This window comes from Cyprinus carpio, chromosome A25 (assembly GCF_018340385.1).
Source record: "Cyprinus carpio isolate SPL01 chromosome A25, ASM1834038v1, whole genome shotgun sequence".
Taxonomy (NCBI): domain Eukaryota; kingdom Metazoa; phylum Chordata; class Actinopteri; order Cypriniformes; family Cyprinidae; genus Cyprinus; species Cyprinus carpio.
The window spans coordinates 8,027,787-8,051,322 of record NC_056596.1 but is presented as its reverse complement, the minus strand read 5'-3'; the positions used below and the strand labels follow the sequence as shown (position 1 = coordinate 8,051,322).

The window sequence follows — 23,536 nt, the reverse complement described above, 5'->3', positions numbered from 1 at the left end:
TAATAGTATTACCTGTACTGTTTAAGCCAAATGGATATATCTATATCTATGTGTATGTATATATACAAATAATTTTCTATTTTTTTATCATCTTTATTTGCCAATGACACAAATGTATAATCTATTTTTATCATCTTTATTTGCCACTGACACAAATGTATAAAGACAAGAAAGACTTTTCAAACAAACATTTGTGCAGCTGTGACATCACAATGCTGATACGCCAAATATTCAAATTAAAATAAGCTCTTCACGTTTTTGTCTGCTTGAAGCTCATTAAATAATATTGTTAAAGAAAAACAATAGCTGAGCTAATCATGCTCACTGCATGAGAGAGGAGATTTCCCAAGGGGAAAGGGTATGAATTTTACTAACATGGTAATTCAGTCTGTTAATCAGCTTCTGAAAAGGCCTGGCAAATGGGCGGGTGATGTAAAATCATTTTATATCAAATCAAACCCTCACTAGCGTCTCTAAATTGACTTTCTTCCCCTAAAGATGGTAAAAGTTAATTAAGCACTCAATGGGTTTATAGTGTTTAAATTAAAATATATCGCTCTCATTGTGTAGCTATCACGGGAGAAGACGCCTGGGCGACTAATAGTGGGATGAAAATGCATAATGTAAGACAAAAAGGCTTGTTCTGCATGCCGGTGAGTTTGTGGCCCTCAAATGAGTGCCCGTCATAGCTATTTTGGTCTATATGAGGAATGGAGGGCCTGTATCAACACAGTTTTAACCTTTATTCAGATGAGGAGGGAGAAATTATAGATTCATGCAAGACCGCAGGTTATTCTGTCACACATGCATTTGTTGTGAAGCACACAAACTCAAAATTAGCATATATAAGGGTTGCAGAGTCCATTATGTGCCTTTACTGTCTACATTTTCGATCTGATCCAGAACTATACAAGTGGACAGCAGTTCTACAAAAAAAAAAAAGTAAAGAAAAACACATGCCCTTATTTGAAAACATCTTCTGCACAGGACACTTGGGAGCCTGAGGATCCTCAGGAGTTGTGATCTCTACACGAATAAAAACACTTTTAAATTGAGCGCTAACCTGTAGTGTTTCATCCTTTCTATCCCTGAAGACAGAACATGGTTCTGGATTTAGGAAATGTAAGTTGTAAAGATACTTCAAAATAATCAACTTTGACGAGGACAATGAGAATGTGGTTCAGAGGCCAGATGAAGGGACTGCTCACCCCAAATAAGAATTTCTTTTTCCAAACCAATTATTTTAGACAGAATGTCAATACAATAAATGAGCACAATGAAAGTTAATGGTGACTATGGACTATCAGGCTCCAGCATCATAAAAGTTGTCATATGACTTTTTTTTAATGTATTGAATTTCAATATATGGAAAAGTGCATCGTGAACAGTCTACTAAGCTTCTCCATTTGTGTTTCACTGCAGTAAGAAATTCATACAGGTTGGGAATGGAATGAAAGTAAACAGAGACAAAATGTTCACTTTGTAGGTGAACTACAATGCAGGTTAAAAGCTGGAATAATGAAGATTTTTAAATGTTGTTAAAAGAAGTCTCTTATATACACCAAAGCTGCATTTATTTGATCAAAAATACAGTAATAACAGTAATATTATTAAATATTATTACAATTTAAAAGAACTGTTTTATATTTTAAAATGTTTTAAAATATTATTTATTCCTGTGATGGCAAAGCTTTCATTATTCCAGTCTTCAGTGTCACATGATCATTCAGACATCATTTTTAATATAATGAATGCTTGACAGTTTTTTGCTACTTAATATTTTTGTGGAAACTGTGATTTCTTTTTCTTTTCTTTTTTCAGGAGACTTTGATAAATAGAGAGTTCCATGAACAACAATGGAAACGGAAATCTTTTGTAACATTATTAATATTACTGTTTTTACTGTATTCTTAATCAAGTAAATACAAACTTGGTCTGCATAAGAGACTTCTTTAAAAAATAAATAAATCAATGGTAGTGTATATTTTAATTCGAAAAGTAAAAATAGAGTTGCATCCTGAAGTAAAATAATGATGCTATTGCTAGAACAACATCAGAGGCATGGCAAGTTCATCTTCATATGTCCGAAAAATATGAGCTTGAAAATGATGTAGATGTACATTACATTTATGTTATGCGTTAAAAATTCTAATACAGAATTTCAGAAAGGGTTTCACCAAAAATGAATTTTAAGTGAAAAGAGGTGGCTGATGTGATATGCAAATGCTGTCTAAAATAGCATTAATATAATTCAGTGGTGTGAATGCGTTAATAGTTTACTCTGCAGGGGCACGAGGGTGAGAAATGCTCTGCCTCGCCTCTGTCCGTCATTCACTCGGGGCGGGGAAATTCAAATCAGTTAAGATTAAGGTTAATATATGATCAGCTCTACCACATGAAATTTGTGTCTTAATAACCTCTATGCTTTTGGTAATATTATAGATGCCTAACATACAGTCTAAAATAGTGCCATATCTCAGGAATCACTTATGGGAAAGGGTTCTCTGGGCAGTGGAGATATGGAATATCTTACACTTTGTCTACACTGGAAGCAAATAATCTTCACTTGTGATGTATATGGGGTGTAATTGTGTACCGTATATGTGGATGGTTTGTAATTTTGCATAGCTTATTAAACAGAAAACACTAGTATCATCCAGTATATTTAAAGGGACAGTTCACCTAAAAGTCATTTAGTCACCCTCTTGTTGGTTTTGACCTGTATGACCTTTTTTTCTTCTTCTGTGGAACACAAAAGAAGATTTTTGAGGAATGTTTAAAAAATGTTTTTGTAAATACAATGAAAGTCAGTGGGGTCCAAAAAAAATAAAATAAAAAAACTGAGAAAATGATTTAAATACCAACACAGGTTTGGAACAACATGAAGGTGGATACATTTTTAACTGCTCCTTTGAATCTCTAAATTAAATGTTTTTCAACTCTAGTAAATATTTTATTTAATTTTATTTTATTCAAAATAGTACAGAATATTTAAATGACAAATAAACCTAAAGTTTCAGTCCTTTTTGTCCAGTTAATCTGAATGTCCATGCTAGATTTAGCACAAAACAGCAAAAATATCGAGAAAATGCTTTAAATTCCCACACAGGTTTGGGACAACATGAAGGAGAGTAAATTCTAAACCATAAACTGTCCCTTTAAATCTATGAATTACATGTTTTCCTATTTTAAGTGGTCTCACCATTTGGATTTACTCCAGTCCAATTAGTTTAAATGGATTTGTTTGTCATTTTTTATTTATAAATCATAGTGGTACAGACTATTTTAATGACAAATAAACCTAAAGTTAAAGCCCTTTTGAGTCTCCATACTAGTTTTTGCACTGAACAGCAGTTTTCCCTTATTTATGAATTCAGATCTTTAAAATGTGCTTTTAATGTGACCACATGGCGAATCTGTAATTAAAACACCTTATTATCAACGTGTTTAAACAGTCTCGCTCATGCTTCCCCCAGAAAATGCTTTGTAAGGACTTTCTCTCGCTTTTTTTCCCATTTAGTCAATTGACCTTGACTGTGCCAGCACATTCCTGGCAATATTACACCCTCCACCCCTCTACCTCTCTTTCTCCATCACTCGTTCCCTGATCATCCTCTCTCTGAGCTTTAAGGTCCCATCAACAAAATTATCCTCATATCCTGATTACGCCAGAAACTGGCCGATATGGAAGCTGCCACATTCAAATATTAATATTCAAATTAAAATATAATTTATTACATTATCTCGCTTCTCAGACCGACTCTGTAATTTTTATTGGAGGCACATAATTTACATAGACGTTCGCATAAGACCTGTCCACAGCCATTAAATTAGCATCGCCTGAATAATTAGATACTCATCTTAAACTGAGAGGGCCTGTGTAAAAGATAAGCGTATGGTGAACTGTGGAAGACCTCTGTGATTCACACACACACACACACACACATTCTCAGTGTCATGTGACAAAGTACATATGCTGGCAGTGGAGATGTGGAAGGAAGTCCTTTAGTACTAATTAACATTGCTGGCCTGTTAACGAACACAAATGGATTACACAGTGAAATAACAGGCCTTGGGCGTCATTAAATAAACTCACACAAATTTTATCCACAGCGCCAATGGACTGTGCTTAAATATAAATGTACACAAAGCCCAATATAGTTTTTAGGAAAATTAGTCACTGTGACCCAAATAATATCTTGCCAAACATATCAATATAAATGTTTTTGCCTTTTAACAAATTTCACACAAATAAATTGAACTTTAACTCTTGAAAATCGTATGTTAATATAGTTATAATTTTATTTTAATAAAACATACACATACATATATACTTACTGAACACACCCAACAAAATTAATTATCATAATTTAAAAAAAAATCATAACAATTAAAGTTGTAATATTATTAATTCATTATTTAATTAGTTACATAAATAATTGCATGGCAAATGTTGCATGTTTTGCATTTCAAATAAATAAATAGTGTGTGTGTGTGTATATACAGTACACAGTATTATTATTAATAATAATAATAATAATAATAAATATATTTTTATTTTAATAATATTATTTTAACATTACATATTATTATTTTAATAATATTTAATATTATTGGCATATAGTGTGTTAAGCATTTTTATAACTCACTTCTTATGTAATATAAATAATAAACAATTCAAATGTTCTTATTAACCTTCATTTTATTTTTCTGCAATAAAACAATTTATTTTAATTTATTTTAATAACATTTGTTTTTTATTAATATGACTTGACATCCATACCACAATAGGAAAACAGTGTAATGGTTAAATTGCTGCTTTGAAAGCAAATGAAATTACATCTGTCATGCAATTATATATATATATATATATATATATATATATATATATATATATATATATATATATATATATATATATATATATATATATATATATATATATATATATAAATGTATCACTGAGTTATGGTTAAACTATATTGGCAATAACCTGAACATGCTTCATATTTCTTAATTCACTAATATAATACAGTTTGTGATGTATGTACTGTAAGTGTTTCAGCATGTACAAACATGAGGTGTGTGATCACAGACAGTCTCTCGCACACATGCCTTCTGTCCTGCTACTGACCAAATATAGTGCCACTCTGGCTGGGTTCAATTAAGCGTGAGTTTTTAACCTTTCCTCCTCTGAATCTTCCTGACTAAAAGGTCGTCTCTCTTTGGGCCTCCACATGCCCCTCTGAAAGCACTTTGACTATACATTATTCATAGGACAGAAACACTTACTGTATACATGTACTGTGCTCTCATGAAAACATAATTTTGGTCATTTGGATTGGTGGCACTCATGCAGGGGCATTATGCACCTCTCATGTTTTTGAGGGGTCACTAGTGCTGGTCCTAAAGAGACAAGACACGATAACTAAGAACACTTAGTAGTGCGTATTGTAAGAGAAAGGCTTGCTATTGTTACTACTTCACTTTATTGTTCAAGGCAGGATTTAGGATTAAGATAAAAAATATTTTAGATTTTGAATATATATATATATATATATATATATATATACATATATATATATATATATATATATATATATAAGTGTGTGTGTGTCAATTTTTTTCTGGTGTATTAAGACAAATAAAGCTTATTAGAAATATAAAAAACATTACAAAAACTTAATAGCTAATTCAAAATATTAATAAGTACTACAATTTTATATAAATACTACTGATATATATTTACACAAAAAATATAGTATATTGATTAAAAAAATATGATGACATGAATTCAAAATCCATCATCTCCACAATGAGGACAGAGTTCCAGGATGCCAGATGAGACCTGATAATTCCATCAAAAAAATTCTGCCGTGCTACTTGAGCGTTCATCTCCTCATCATCCTGACACATTTCTGACACGTATAGCACCTCCTCTCAAGAGAGCACCAACATGAGGTGAAGGCTAGCAGGCCCAACCTAGTCCAGCCTCCAGGCGAGGAAGACAGAGCCTCATCACGCTATAAAAAACGCTGACAACTACCCAGTAATTATCGGAAGGTAATTTCACTCAATGGACCTTAATTACAGAGTGGGAAAGTGTACTCCTCCATTGTGTTGCTGGCTCATGGGGAGCGCTCCAAATCGGCCAACTTAAATTGCGGCCTGACGCGCTGGGCTTGAGGAGCTGTCATCATTTCTCCTCCTTCTGTAGTTAGCCTCCCGGGGTCATTATCAGGTAACTCTTAATCACTTACCTGCAGTAAGCTATTAATTGTAATCCTGCAAATTAAAGATAATCCTAATTAGGTGGCAGGGAGGAAATAACTCAGAACTGGGAGACATAGGAGGTGAATGGGAGAATAAAGTGATGAGGGTGCTTTGACAAGCCATCCTCAATCTATCTACTGGAGATTCAAAACAGACAGAAACAGCAGTAATCATTAATGCTGCACGCAGAAGGCTAAAACAGGATTGTTTGCATCTTATTCACTTAAATGCTCTTTAAATCTATTAGTAGCTGGTTATTTTCCTCCTACTGCAACTTGAATTGAATTGAGTTTAAAGGTTCAGAAGAGTTTTGGGTTCCATTGACTTCAATGGTGTGGACAAAAAATACTATGGAAGTTAATGGGAAACTGATTGGTTACATTCTTCAAAATATTTTCTTTTGTGTTTCACAGAAGAACAAAAGCATACAGGTTTGGAATTACATGAGTATGAGTAAATTCTGTGGTTATCTTGGAATTTAGTGTTAAAGTTTAGATCTCACAGTTCTATCTTTTTTTTTCTAAGAATTGCAAGTTTATATCTCACAATTCTAGTTTTATATCTCACAAATATTTTATATCTCACAAATTATTGAGCAAAAAGTCACAACCTTGACTCAAGGTTCCCATGAGGTCCACAAGATATTGATATAATTAAACTGCATATAAATTTAACAGTACATACCATTATAGGTTAAGACTAGCTTAAATCCCCACTTTAAACCACCTACCTAGTCCAAACTTCTCATTCATAAATGAAGTGAAAGACACAACGTTGTGACATCTTACTCTCAGTACACAACTTGAATCTGTCTGAACGTATTCTGGTCTCTGTGAACACATCAGCTCAATCGAGGGGAGCTGTTTTATCATGGAGTGAATGCTCTAATCTTGCTGTTCTATGTAACATGTTTTCAACAACATAAATAATTAAGATGCTAAAGAGGGTTCTGAAATTTTTATGAAATCTGAAGTCATAGTGCATTTAGTCTAGAACATGACATGCAACCTCAGACCCTGACCAGGTGAAATATCTGCGAAATATAACCCCACTGTAATGCAGTTCAAGAGGAAAAAACTGCATAAGTTATTGCACTTCATAACCTTCCCCGTGTTTAAAGCAGATTTACATGACATTAAATATAATGCATTACAATAAATACATCTACTCACCCTCATGTCATTCCAAACCTGTATGACTTTTTTTCCTTCTGTAAATCACAAAAGAAGATATTTTTGAAAATTTTTATATATATATTTATACCCTGCTGAAAAAATGTGCTGGTTAGGTATGTTTTGACGCTGGGATGCTGGTTTATGCTGGTCCTTTGCTGGTTTATGCTGGTCTATGCTGGTCCTTTGGCTGGTCCTTTGCTGGTTAATGCTGGTCCTTTTGATGGTCTATGCTGGTCGTTTTGCTGATTTATACTGGTCATTTGCTGGTTTATGCTGGTCCTTTGCTGGTTTTTGCTTGTTTATGCTGGTTTATGCTGTTCCTTTAGCTAGCCTATGCTGGTCATTTGCTGGTTTATGCTGGTCCTTTGCTGGTTTATGCTGGTCTTTTTTGCTGGTTTATGCTGGTCCTTTGCTGGTTTATGCTGGTCCTTTTGCTGGTTTATGCTGGTGCTTTTGCTGGTCCTTTGCCAGCACATGACCAGCATAAACCAGCAAAGGACCAGCATAAACCAGCAAAAGGACCAGCATAAACATACCTAACCAGGATATGCTGGTTTTTATGATGATGTCTAACTCAAAATATTACAGATTCCATACAATGAAATTCAGTAGATCCAGTGTTGTTTTGGACCCCATTGACTTTCATTTTATGGACAAACACAGATTAAATATTCTTCAAAACATCTTCTGTTTGCCACACATACAGATAAATAAACATTTAGCTGACCATAAAGTAACTGACAGAAACATCTAGCTAGCATTAGTTAACTCTATGCTTAAATATACACTGCACTGTCTGCAAGAAACGTTCATTTGAGACATAAATATTTACTAAACCTGTCCGGGGTGTGTCCTCCTCTTCTCTGGGAGTACTTGTCTCATGCAAGCCCATTGCGTCCTCCAAAAACAGTCTTTATTTTAGCATGAGCTGATGCTAGCGGCACCTAAATGGGCTTATTTACATGGACCTAAATATCTTCATCTCCTCCAGGTGGAACAAAGTTCTTCACCGATGACTGTCACACTATCATCAAGGTCACCGTATCGCTAAGTTTTCCCCTTATAACTCTCCATGTTCAGGGCTGACAGGTTGTACCATTGGGAGGGACGCTGGATCATGGGGGTTCTTGAAAGACTGTCACCAATTCAGAGGAGTGGTTTCCTGTAGGAAGAGCATCGAATGCATCATTTCCAACCATTTTCAACTTTGAGAGCTTACATAATTTCAGCCATCTGACAAATATATGAAATGTTTTCTTTGTTTAAGCCAGTGCTATTTAAAAAAAAAAACATGGCATTTATATGACCACTTCGGTTTAATTTAGTATCAGCACATTCCTCAAGCCACAGAAAATGTTACTTTATGAATGAACGCAGACTTTTAAATGGTCAATTTACATCAGGTTATAAGAAAGGAAAGACACAGAGGTAATATTCCTTGTCTGAGCGTGGCTAGCATAATTAAAAGACTGTATAATCTCTGCTGTTTTAATTTGATTCAGGCCTATCTCATTTGGCCGTCCAATCTAATCCAGTTCACTTGCGCTGGCTGTCAAACAGACGAACGATATGACATAAAATGTCGCTAATCACCTTTAGCGGGGGGACAGCAGAGGTTGAGCGATGAACAGAAATGAAGGAAATACTGTATCGCTATCAGAAGCTATAATTAAGAGGTTGACATCAGACAATAGCAGCAATGACACGATGTTAGCAGCCTCGATAAATGTGTTCTTTTCAACATGAATATTTCAGGGTGAGAGCAGGGAGGGGTGTTGGGTGGAAAGAGTGTGTGATTCTGCTAGAAAGGAGAACACTGTACATCCGTGATTTAATTAAGTGAAAAGTTGTGTTTAGAGAGCAGAGTGGCTTCTATTTGGAGCAGCGTGGTGTTTCTCTGTCACCTTAGGATCAGGTTCACGCTTGGAATCATTTGGACACAACATATGTCCAGTGGTTTTGTTGAAAATGCAGATGTATGGAGACTGCTACTGTGAAGAAAGGATGCTGGAGCATTATTTCTTTATTTAGAAACTTGATTAGACCAGGCAGAAAAAAGCTAAAGATTACTGTCCGCAGTTAATCAGTCACAAAGCAATTATAAACTAAAACCAACAACAAGAAACAGTGGTAAGGGGTGCAAAATTGCCATAACAATAATCTTTCAATGTAAATTTGATTCAGTGATCCACAGAATTGAATAATCAACTAAAATAACCTACAGTGTAACCTAATATACATTCATTTGAAAGCTACTTTGAAAGGTGGAATGAATTATCAATCTCAATTAAGACGACGGTATCAAAGCTGAAAAAGGTACAGTATGTACACTAAAATAAGACAAATACATGGTCAATGTTTTTTAATTTGTTTGTTAACATGAACTGCGCAAAACCCACGAGAATGAATAAGACTTCTTCCAGTGATACATATAAGAAAAAAAACATGTAAGGATGAACTGATTTAGTGGAATGAATCAAACTTTTCAACCCTATGAGACAGTGCTGTTTAGGATGAACTGATTCTGTGGAATGAATCAAAATTTTCAAAACTTTGAGACAGGTCTGTTTAGAATGAACCGATTCTGTGGAATGAATCAGACTTTCCAAAGATACATATGATTCTGTGGAATGAATGAAAGTTTCTAACGTTACATAAGAGAGAGGTCCATTTAGGACAAACCGATTCTCTGGAATGATCCAAACTTTCCAGTTCTACAAATCAGAGTGGCCAAACCGATTCATCAGAATCAATCATACTTTCCAACCCTAGTACAAATAAGACAGGTCTGTTTAGGATGAACCGATTCTAAATGCAGTAAATCAGACTTCCCAATGATACAAATGAGAGAAATAACCATGTAAGGACAAACAGATTCTGTGAAATGATTCAAACTTTCCAATGCTACATATGAGAGAGGTCCGTTCAGGACGAACTGAGTCACTAGAATGAACCACACTTTCCAGTGATACATTTGACAGAGATCCATTTAGGATGAACCAATTCACTTGAACTTTTCAACGCAATATTTGTTAGAGAGAGGAACATTTAGATGTAGCATTTGATTCTTTCCTCACTCAAGAGTTTTCAAAAGAGGCTAACCACTACTAGTTAAAAGCAGCTTGTTACAAGAAAAGCTAAAAAAACTAGGATCAATAACAAGAATAGTAGCCTATTAACTACAGTGACAAAAAAAAAATGATGGAAATATCTACCTTTATTCAGTGTTTGATTTTCATGACAGCGATGAATGTACAATAATTGCATATCAACACATGGTAAAACAATTTCAAAGTCACCTAATAACAACCTTAAAAAGAATGATTATACCCATAGCAGCTTTACAATGCTTGGATTCATAATTCATAATTTATTGGCCGTAAAAGTTTATAAGTCCAAATGTTATTGGTACTGGAGTTGCCCTAACCTGGCCCCAACCAGATCTTTGAATAATAAGCAGATTGGTTCCTTTTGACGCATATGTTGATTAAATGGACTGAACTCAATATAATCTGTGCCATAAAACATGTAATCTGGCCTGTAGGGTAGTGCTGGGGAGGTCAAAAGGACATGATGAGTTGACTGTTTTATTGGATGGTATAAATTAGGTCCGGTCAAGTACATTTTACCTCCCAGAGGGCAAACATGAACCATGAGTTGTAGGTGATGGGCCATTCTACCTGATGTTATACTTCATTGAAGAACTCAAGCAAGTGAACCATGCTATGCAAAGCCAACTCACACTCAGGAAAAATTACTTTTGCTATATCACGAGCCCCTTCTCCTTTCGGTTTCCTCCTCTCTATCACTGTCTGTCCTGCTCATTTGAGAAATGTTAATGAACTTCTTTTCAAAACTCCACTTCTGGTTTAATCGCTATAGTAAAAACTGCAGTAATCAAGGCCTGTCCTCCTCGTGACATTTCCAAGCATCCCCCACCTATCGGCTCCACTTGTGGGAAACAAATGGCTGCTGTGCGTGCGCTATCGAGATTGAGTTTTTCCCCCCTCCGACTCATTACTTCTGTCAGCGGCGGCCATTTCCAAATTGAAAAATCTGAAACAATAAATGATAGTGACGCCGTTAATAACTGTTAAGAAATCACATTTGGAAAATTGCGTTTAAGCAATAACCTTTTCTCCCTGTAATTAAATGACAGAAAGGTCCCAGCTTTTAATTAAGTCAGCAATTTACAGTTATGAAGCTATACTTCACTATGCAGATTAGTGGATGATAGGTCACCGAACACCCCGCCTGCATTTTTAGCAGAGCTGATCTGGTAATTTCTCCCCTGTTTCGGCAGTGACCACGCTGAACTCAGACCACCGCCTGCTCACTCATTTAACTCAGAAAGAGAGACTGAGAAATTAAGGACAGGGATGAGAGAGGAAGACAGAGAGTCCTTTACTCTGATGAATGGCTCTGATGTATAGCGAACCAACATTAGTCACTCTTCCGCTGTTGGCATGTCAAGCATCTTTAAATTGAAATAGATTTGAAATGAGGGGCATCAATGGAGGGAATAATGTTTGAGGAAGTGTGTGTGTGCGTGTCGGGATGAATGGCCCGATGGGCATCAAGGGAATATATCATTGTTCTACTGGGGGTTTTATTCCTCGGCTCTTGAACGCGGTCGGCTGCAGATTTATGGGAAAGTAAAATCCTAATGCTGGAGTATTAATAAACATATGATAGCATTTCATCTCTAATTTCGATGAATTATGTAGCACATGAAAAGGAGATCAAACAGTTTTGAGCAGCATCAGGGGCTTCGTTTATACCACCCTTAGAATTTATTTGACTAACCTCTCTTAACTTTTACAAAACACTAATTATATTGTAGCTGTATACTTAAGGAAAAATTAGGCTTGAGAATTTTATGTGGCCTGAATGTAAAATAGTTTATTTAAAGAGCGCTGTGCTATTGTCACAAGAATATTTTGCAACATTATACCTCTGAGAACACAAGATTCATAAAACCGTATAGTGCACAAATCTGTGGCATAAGTCAGATGCTTTGTTTGATTAATTAAATAACAGTTCAGTGAGTTTAGTACTATACATTGTAGGATGCAAATGTAGTTCATATTACTATTGTTATGTTTGATAATACAAGATCTTTAACTTTTCAAGATGGCCGAATTGAATTTTGGAGACAATTAAATCAAGAGGTCTTTTTTTTTAACCTAATATGATTGAGTAAGTGATTCAACGACTCAACGACGATTTAAATTTCTGTAAAAGTCACTGAACAAATTTAACAAAAATCTAAATTAAATACTGGTTGATAGTAGATATTTATATGTGCATGCTTATTTCCCCAATTTTGCATTAATATGAACTTCAGAAACATTTAGTAACACTGATGTAATATAAGCAGTTCTCAAAATGAATATGCATTTTTCATTTTGTACATTATATCATGATGCTTAAATTCACTTAGAACATTTAAAAAGATAAAATTATCATTATTTATTTAAATTATTTAGACTGAATGGTAATGAATTTAATATTGGCTGTTTACCAGTTATCAGCCATAATTTGAAAATAATAATTGGACAAATGTTAATATTAATGCATATCTGTTACATACTCTCATTTACAAAAAAAAAAAAAAAAAAAAAAAGGCTACAAATATACATTCATAAAGTCATTACTAAATAAATAAATAATTAAATAAATAAACCTGGGCACAATGTACTGTATTAATATGAAGAATTTTTCCATTTGTTACAGGTGTTTTACCTTTATTTTGAATTATGCACTGCATTACATTTTGTTCTAGAGTTAACAGAAATGTCTGTAAAATTAATGGATAAAAATTTGCCAGTATTGCGTTTTACGTTTTAAGTATGCAACAATGACTGTAAGTTCAAAAAGTAAAGTGTATTATTAATTCAAAATGCAAATCTCAGATACTAAACTAGCAAGTGAAAGTATAGCTGTGTTTGAAGACTCACAAACATCCCTGAACACCCGCTTGCAAAAGCATCAAAGGTTTGCAATATGCTCAGCAGAATCTTCTGCTGACGAATGTGTGTGTTGGTGTGTGTGTGTGTGTGTGTGTGTGTGATGTGTGCGTTCTCCTGTCTGTTTACCACCCATAATGAATCTGGCTCCACAATAAAGCACATCAGGAACAAATCTCATGAGGTCCTTTGAAAAAGAGAAATCATTAAACTTAGTGTGGTGAAAAGCATCAAGATCAACAAACGAAATAATCTCCTTGTTGCAGAAATCAAAGGGTAATCCATCTTGCCGCACAGCCGGCTGTAGGCAGAGTCAGAGAAGCTGGCGGTTATTACCTGACAGAGGAACCTGTAAAGAGTTGTCGGGCTTGCAGTGATACAAAGGGCTGCAGCTGCCAAACAGGGTGCGGGCAACATATGCGCTATTCCAAAACCATCATGTCCTCGCTCAGCTGTTCGGCTCCCATGATCACTGATCAATGGAGCGTTACAGTGCTAAGAAAACAAGCACATGCAGAGTGAATGTAAATCAGAAGTAAAAGATTCGAAATCAAAAATGTTAAAAGACAAACTCCTGCTCTCAATTATTAGCTGCTTTCATAACAATCAATCATTCATTTATAATTCCTCTCTAATTACATACAGTTCACTGGCCAATCAAAGCTTTTTTTTATCTTTAAAAAAACAACACAAAAACAAATACAAATCCTGCCGAGCCATTTGCCATCTAAATTTCTATTGATTTCATTCATCCACTTCCTTCACCATTCAAGCTCCATCATAGTCCAATTCACCTGGACTCTGTGCCCACTTTCATAAGATGTGTGTGTGGTTAAGCCCTAGCACATCTGGCTTTGCAAGGCTGAGTAGCGTGCTGGATATGCAGCATGGCGGGAACAGATGCACAGTTGGTGTTGGAGGTAAATGTGAGTGATAGGATCAGAAGTCCCATATGCTGATAATGCTTCAACCAGAAGGTCTTCTACAGCCAATAAGCTTTCGGCATGGGCACACTTTGGCTTTACACACCTACAACCCTAGTTGTGAAGGGTGAAGGGTCAGCGGCTGTGCCTGACAAAAACCTGATTTATGCAAGCAAATGTAGAGGTATGTACACTATGGATGAACCTAAAATTCTGGCCTGATAAGTGGTTAATTTGTTTGTATAAATACAAAATAATAAAATATAAAAACAACTGAAGACAGTCTTTTAGATTTAGATAAGATCATTTAGAATTGAATTACAATTTAACCCCTGTGCTGCTGAAAATCCTTTACCTAGTTTGGTGTTTCTGGTCAAAAATGACTGGATTTTTCAAAATTTCTTGTAAATCTCTCACTATGATATTATCACCATATCTTGGGCTACTTTCTTGGTCAGCTTGTTTTCTTTCAATTAGCACAGGGTTTTTCTTTTGTATTTCTTTTTGGAATTGATTGATCGTAGACCTCATTGATTTGATCTTATTCACCTCAATTTTTTAAATAATAAAAAGCATTATTTGTGGATAATTTTGGCAATGTTTCCTTTGGATAATTTTGTTAATATTCATGCAAAAACTAAGGGGGCTATGATCAATCAGTTTGGAAAACAAATATAAAATCTGTGCTAATTGAAAGAAAGTTGATAAAAAATATTGAATTTAATAATACAGCATAATGTGAATTTATCAGCAATTATTTGTAGGCTGTCATTATCAGGAACACCACAAATTATTATTATTATTTATTTAATACCCTGTGTGAGCAAAGCCACTAAGTTGTAATCAAATGCAGTAACATTAAAAAAGCATTTTCAGCTAAAAGAACTCTCTGGGCCAGAATGACTGGAACACAACATGATGATTAAATTCACAAGTGTATTTTACAAGCGAATGGATAAGCAGCTAAAATAGAAAGGTTGTGACTCCCTCTAAATATTAGTTCAGGTGGGGGCTATTCTATCTGACAGAAATCTTCATTATACTGAGGACAATGCTCAAGACATCTACCATGAATAATCACATTTCTGTGTTATTAATGGGTGCTTAAGGCATCATGGGATCCCCATTGTGCCTAAGGTCACACCATAGAGAGCAATGGACAGAATATCTTTCATGGAAACTCTGCTGATGACTAGACTGCATGAAAACGACCTTGCAATAAGAGTAAAAAAAAAAGTGTCACTAGGAACCATTTCAGGGCAGAAAAGCAAATTATAAATAAGTTTTACTGCTTTCATTGTGACATTTACTTTGTTACATTTGTTACTGTCACAATCACCAGCTGGTGTGTCCTTAATAACCACCAGAGGGCACTCCATCCCATACCTCTGTCACTCAGTCTTGGACTTCATTTCCCACAATCCTTTGCCCGGACATCAGCACTCATTGTTTGCACCTGTGTCTCATTAACCCTGTCTGCTCACCCTATATACAGCCTGGTTCATTCAGTCATTCATTGTGAAGTCTTACATGTGTTAAGTACAGCATTTCTGAGCTGTTATATTGACTATACTATTTTATGACTTACAGTTAAACAGCCACACATATATATATATATATATATATATATATATATATATATATATATATATATATATATATACATATATATATATATATATACACACACACACACACACAAACAGAAAACAAGAAAAAGAAAACAGTTCCTTAATCCTTTATTCTATTCTTAGTTTGTTTGATATATTTGTTTAATATTTTATTAGATATTATTATATTACGTTTATAAAATGAATAAACTAAGAATAAAATTAAGGACCAATGGATTTTCAATATGAATGGATTTCATATTATATATGTGTAAGGTGTAAAATAAAATATATAACCTACAATACAAAATGTAATGAAATATATAATATCATTCAATATATAAATTATATAATAAATAGTATCACATTTATGTTAAATGTAACACAAAATATCTACAAAACGCTTCCTTTTATCCTTACGTTTATTTTTAACTCACCCAGTAACACATTTAGTGACTGACTGAAAACCTCAGCTTTTGAGTACTAGGGAGCCAACAATAACCGTTTGTCCTTTCATATTGCACACAATGGAGTACGTTCTTTGTACTGAGAGGTCTGCAGTATGTGGTAACAAGAGCAAAGGGCTATATTTTGGGCATAGAGTGGCAGATCTGACTGGATGTGTGCTGTAGGCCTGTAGGGAATGGCAGTGTGGAGGCATATGCTGCCTAGCGGGTGAATCCACTTTTGTTCCAAGTCCTTCTCTCGCTCCCTGCATACGTGCCTGGCACCGAGTTCAATAACATAAGCATGACCTTAGCCCGTCACCTAGAGCAAACTTTTCCCACTCATACATCAAAATAGACTCAGCTCGAGTGGAAAACTCAGTGCTAAGAAAGTGGAGGACAATCTTAAAATCGTTGCTTCTATAGAAAGACGATAGCAAAGAGTGTATCTAATCAATAATCAATATTAAAAATGAAAGTTTCATTTCAACTTACAGCTTTTTATAAAATGAATGCAAACTTCTCCCCAGCCTTCTGCAAAGCATGATGATCCACATCCATCATGTTCTGACAATTTCCAATAAGTAGTAGTAGAACATTAGTGCTGGTTCTCTGAGCATCTATGAGCAGAATAAAGAGATAGTTCATCCAAAAATGAAAAGTCTGTCATCATTTACTCACCCTCAAGTTACTCCAAACCTATAAGACTTTCTTTTTTTTCTTTGGCACACAAAGGAAGATGAAAAATATCCATACAGTGGAAGCCAACAGGGACTAGTGTTGTTGTTTTGGACCCCACTGACTTTCATATGGATAAGAATAGTTAAAACATTCTACAAAATATCTTCTTTTGCATTATGCATGAGGATACGTAAGCGACCCATTTATTCTAGCCATAATAGAGTTGAATATGCATCTAATTTTTTACTTATTAAACAGAAATAAACCAAATCCACGCTTTAGCCAAGAGTACAGAGATTTCTCAGAACAACTGAAGAAAAAAAAAAAAAAACTCTTTCTGTACTGTCCACAAACCTTTCAATTTGAGCTTCATCCGCTGATATGACGGATAATTATTTAATTTAGGGGGAAAACACACTGCAGGGTGGACCATTATTAATTCATATGATTATTTAATATGTCCAGTGAAAGAACACTTGATTAATTTCTCTTTTTCCCTTGCTGTGTTTATTAGTGGTTGAATTGAAGATTAACCTTTTAAATATGTCTGACATTTTCCATGTCCTCTCAAATGCAAAATTAATGCACATTTTTTCATCATTAGTTTAATTTTCAGCATGATACTTTTGTTCTTTGGTCTGTAGAGTGGTTGAGTGTTAAGACCCTTCAGATTGTTCGCCTCTTGCTGCCACGTTTTTGAATGAAAATTTCGCTTTCAAAATACTTCATTAAGCATCATTACCCAACCGTGGAGCACCTCATTTAGTATAGAGAAGATCTCTGACTTATCCTAGCTTGACAAACAAAGTTATTTTTTTATTATTATTATTATTTTTTTTTTATCAGTGCAGAAAATCTGTAATCTACCATAAAACAATCTAAATGTGATTGATACTATGGATTGAATTCAACAATACAGGAACAGCTATAATGGCTTAAACGGAAATGAAGGCCAAAGCTGTACTTCCAAAGACTGATGATAAATGATTGATAAACTGACATATTTTGTTATGTATATTAGAGGTGAAATCAACAAGAAGACAAATGTCTTATATAATTCCATCGTTTCTATAACGTGTATCCATTTTCTAACCAATTACTCGTAAACGTACATCCGATCTGTGATCACTTTGAGCTCTGTTCCTCAACAGTGTTGAGACAACATATTTCATGCATGTCATCCTACAGAATTAATGCTACGCAATGAATCATGAAACGAATCCAGAAATCAATTGCTCTCTCTTTGTAATTTACCAGGCCTTGAACACTGAAACATGACTTTAGACATTACATTTCTTTGAGTCATTATAGAAATGTGCACCGCTCTCATGTCGGAATCGAGTAGAATGCATGAACACTCTGTGCCCATAAACTCAATCAACATTTGGGATTCAAGAGAGTTCGTATTTTCTTAAAGTTTTGTCATGAACACGCAGACGCGTAAAATACAGTCTAGCGCACTGAACGGTAATGTTGCAGAGGGAAAAGCGTCCATTAAAAGTAACTCTAACCTTCCGTGACCCTCATTAACACACGGGACTGCCTTGTTAAAAGACAAGCCGGATTTGTGTTTAATGATCTCGAAAGAAACGTAATTGACTGGGCATTACCATCCAAAAGGTCCCGAAGCACACAGTGTTTACCGTGGGCGCGTTCAAAAAATAGCCCCGCAAACTTCGTGGATTAGTTGTGAAACTCAAGTGATGCAAAGAGAGAGATGGAAAAAAAGCTAGAAACTGTACATACCGGTTTCCTTGGAGAGCAACACAGCACAAGTGTCACGTCATGTTAAACGTATTGCCATACCGCAGAAATCCATAATAACAAATGCAACGAATTCTAGCGTTATAAGTTCATAACAGTATATTTAAAAGGCGAAATTGTGCGACATCCAGAATAACTCTTTCAGTAACCATGGTCTCGAGAGTTTTAACAAAACGCTAAAGTTTCTGTAATTATGTGTGTCATATAAAAATCTATTAAAAAAAAAAAAAGTGAGAACGGCGACACTGAACGGAAAGCGCTAAAGATGCGTACTGTTGCTATGGTTACCGCTTCAGGCAAACGCGACTTCTGTTCGTGAGCGCCCGTTTTAGCGCATTCTGACTAATTTTCTTGATTAATGGGACGTTGTTTTATATACTTATATGTTAAACGATTACATTTCTATTAGACAGCCCAATTTGTTAATTTTACTCCCTGCCTCGCAAAGCCCCTTCCCATATTTCGCACCCTGAGCGTTTTATTACTTGTCGCTGTCCGTTCAGCACCACAAGCCTTTGTCGAAGTCAACGGACTCCAGCACATGCACAACACTAATTAATTACTGTAAATTACGTGAGTTATAACATCTTTAAAAATTGGTTATGCATGTGTCAAAAAACACGGAAATAATATAAAAAAACGCGTGCAAGCACACCTGTATTATATAGCCTACATAATGTATTTCCCCATATCATTATCAGAGGTGGCCTCAGTGAGATTGAGATCAGTAGGCTATTCAGAGGAGAAACAACGGGTTTGGGATTTTTATATATGGATTCTATTATGCTGGAAGCAGATGGATACAATAAAACACATTAAACTGATCTAATAATGCATGGTAAGAACGTGAAATTTAAACATCATTTGTGTAAACTCGTAGGCTATTGTGTGTTGTTGTTGTTTTTTTTTTTTTTTTTGTTTTTTTTTTTTAACTTGTAACTTAATTTAATTTGTGCAAGTCTGTTGACTTGATGTTTTAATCTATTGAGTATGCTATAATCGGATCTGTGATTCCTGTTTTTCCCTCTGCGCTTCTGTTGCGGATTAACCGCTAGAGGGCGATCGAGCATTGTTGAAGGCAATAAACCCATACTGGCTGAAGCAACTGTACAAGTCTACAGCCAAATGAATCCACGAGAGACTGCTATATGCATGTTCTCAAACTCATCATTCACTGCCAACTTCATAGAGCAACAGCCACATGCAGCTGACAAAACTTCAGTAACGTTATGGGGGAATTACAAGTGTTTTAAAGTTTATGGATGCCAGTCTAGCCTAATCAGTAAAATATGAGACATTTAAAGTAAAGTTTTAAACTACACCTCTGAACTAAGCACGACTTCTTACGGATTTATTTAAGATACTATAACAAAGGGAAGGAAGGTGACTTTATATCATCTAAAAACAGATTTTTGTCTGAAAGGCATGAGAAAAAGAGGTATTTGTTATGACACTATTTAAATAAGGTAATTTACTAAAGTCAAAATTCAGTATTTTTGATTGAAATCCTTTAAAAAGTCTCAAAGCAGCTACATACATTCATGCAAATTTTAACATACAAAGAAAGAAAGAAAGAAAGTTTTTTTTCTGTGCATCTATTCGGGGCTGGTTTACACTCTTAAAAAAATCAACAACTGAGTCGTCAAATACACTGACAACTGACGGTTAAACTGGAAATAAGTAAATTTTCATAGACGGTCTTTTTCTGCCACTACACATTATTGATAAAAGTAATATGAGTTATGAGAACAAATTTCAAAACAAGCTGCAGAACTCCTAAATGCAAAGCTGTTTTTGTGCGTAAAACCTCTTTCTTTGCGGTTATCACCCATAAGGCCTAAATCATCATGTTTTACTGTAGTAATGAGTGATGAAGCATACGTCACAATTTAAATGAACCTGTATCAGATTTGTAAATGACTAAAAATGGACTAATTATAGACCTTTTATCCGTTTAGGTGGGAGCCAAGACAAGCCATCACATGGTCTCTCAACATGCGCGCTCTCGGGCCTAACGTTCGAGTTATGCCATCAGACTAATGCGTTGTGACTGCTCCTCTCTCTTGTGACAAAGTCTTGCAGCTGCCTCCAAATCAATGGATGTCAAAGAAATATGAAAACAATCATGACGGAGAAGAAGGAAAAACCCTGTCTGAATAATCAAAGACGTTGTTTCTCAAGACACCAGATGAATTCAGCACAACTTCTGTCAAATTGCTCTTCGTTGTCTTTATTTTCTCCCTGCAGACAAAGGCCCTTTGTCACATCTGTCGAATTTGTAGTGTAATTTGTAATTATTACTCATCATCAGGTCTACAGCTTTAACACGTCCTTAATTAAACGCATATTTAAGGTTCTGTCAGAGGCAGGAACGTAAACAGATGGTTTTCTGTCAACAGTGCGAGCTTTAAAGAATTAATTCGATGGACGCACATTATGATCTCGTTTTGTAACGCGAGAGGTCCCATTATCACTATAAACAACAACAACAACAACAACAACAACAACAAAAACTTAATTCACGTGTAGTCGCTATTTATTATTATTATTATTATTAATTTCTTTAAAATTCGTTCAAGGCAGTAAAACTCGTGCAACTGATGCCGTTTTATAAAGTCTACATTTGCATTATTTTCAATATTTTGAGGCTCACAAACACTCAGTGTTGAAAAACTGGAAATTTATTCTGACTTAAATCTAAATGCAACGGATACGAGTGAATTTGCATTAACAGCTCGTGGCATTATTTCCATTATTTATAATAGGCTATCACTTGATTAACTGAATTAATAACTGTTTCAGTTGTGCATTTTTGAAAGTGTATTCTGTTTATTTCGCATTCAAAAATTCAGATGAGCAAGCGAGCAGCAATCAGTTCAATTATCTTCAAAATATTTACTTTAGGACAAAAATTGTCAGCTAGATAAAGCCGGGAAAATCTCATTACTCCATGAATGTATTTTCCAGGCGGTTTGTCGTTGTTATTGCCTGATTTAGTGTTAGTATTCCTGTTTTTCAAACACAGCGGCGCTGCTGCTGCATCTATTTAAATGTATCAGCCAGATTTGTGTTGAGTTTGTCACTTTAAGTGTTTTACATTTCGTCTTCGCTTGGCTGGGAGCTACGCAGCCCGCTTTATAATGACTTTAGTTTTTATTCATATTCTCTTACCTCCTGTTATTCAGGTTTCCTACAAAATTGCTTTGCGGTTTCACAAAACATAACAATCCTCTGTCTTTCTCATCACACGTTTAACGAGATTTTCAGACAGACAATACAGCTAAATGGACAACAGTGTATAGTTTTGAATTCTATTTTGGTTTTGTACATAATATGGAGGTTAACTGTACAAATCTATACAAACACACTATATTTTCTTTTTTTAAATTATACACACAAATATGCTTAAATTCTCTTTTTATTTCAAATGACACTCATCATCCATTTGCAGGGATTTCTTTGCAATCTTATTTACACTTCGAACATTCAGAAATCCTTCTCCAATATTCCTTATTAATCACATAATCATATTAGACTGACATTACCTTAAACCTTCCTTTGTGCTCCATGTCTTCTAAAATGATCATCTTGCGGACATACTGTCACTGGAAAGTTAAAGTTCAGAGTGAGATATGTTGATTTATCTAATAATGAGAACTGTGAAAAAAAAAAACTTGATTTCTCAGCGGGATAAAATTTCAGATCAGTCATAATATCACTCCTTGAGACTCTCAGAATGCAGCTTTATTCCAATGCATGCATTGGGAAAGAACACCTGGAGGTGCTCAGGCCAAATTAGCATGGATTAAGATTGGGATGAAATGGAATCCTTTCAGTTATTGGCAAGATGGGGGTTGCTAATTATAAGAAATTGCCAAGGGTCCTGGTCTCGGTGGACACTTGGATGCCCCAACAATGGTATAAAACACACAGTGATGTGGCATTTGAAATTATAATGTGAATGGAAAGAGTCACCAGGGAGAGCAGGCAAAAGGCAAACCTAATTCACCGCTTGATGTCTTGCTTTACATTGCTTACTCTGCGTGGGTCTAATTTAGAGAAATGGGCAGAGCACGATCTACAATATCTACCCACTGTTGTAAGAGCATTTGATATACTTTAATAGGACAGTGTATGCTTAGAACCTGAAATAAAGCTAATAAATGAGCCTGGTGCTTATAGAATAGAAAAAATCCATGGTTCTTGTTTAAAGAATTGGTGAAACTACAAATAGCTTTCAACACTGATGTAAAGTGTATAATATTTAAGTTCAACCTTTGCACAACCATGAGAAGAAACCATTTGAGACATACATTTCCTTGCAATTATATCTGGGGGCAGAATAAAAAATGCATTTATGACACTGTGCATTTTTCTCCGTTCTCAGTTGCTTGTGAACTTGGGTGGTTTCCAAGTTCAGAGGCCTTTATGTGCTTTCATTGTCTCTACTACAAAACTTTGATTAGATGCAATGCACAGCTGTCCATCAATAGCAATTACATGGAAAGACATTTAGAAATCAAGACACATTGACTTATAACAAACAATGTTTTAGAAAGATGTATGTGTCTACATTTAATTCAAATTAATCAGAAATGCAATTTTTGCTTGACAAACTGACCCGGTTTCTTTTTTCCTTTTATGTATTCATACTCCATAATTTTTAAGAGGGCAACTAGGGTCAAATTAATATTT

General features: G+C 35.0%; 1 long non-coding RNA gene across 1 annotated transcript; it reads right to left on the bottom strand.

Annotated features, from left to right (window-relative positions):
* Nucleotides 1-8,279: 8,279 nt before the first annotated feature.
* LOC109104500 lies at nucleotides 8,280-19,115 on the bottom strand. The gene is made up of 3 exons (XR_006153651.1): nucleotides 18,824-19,115; nucleotides 16,892-17,016; nucleotides 8,280-8,610 (listed from the first exon to the last, which is right to left on the bottom strand). It is a non-coding gene; the product is annotated as an uncharacterized LOC109104500 (long non-coding RNA).
* Nucleotides 19,116-23,536: the final 4,421 nt, after the last annotated feature.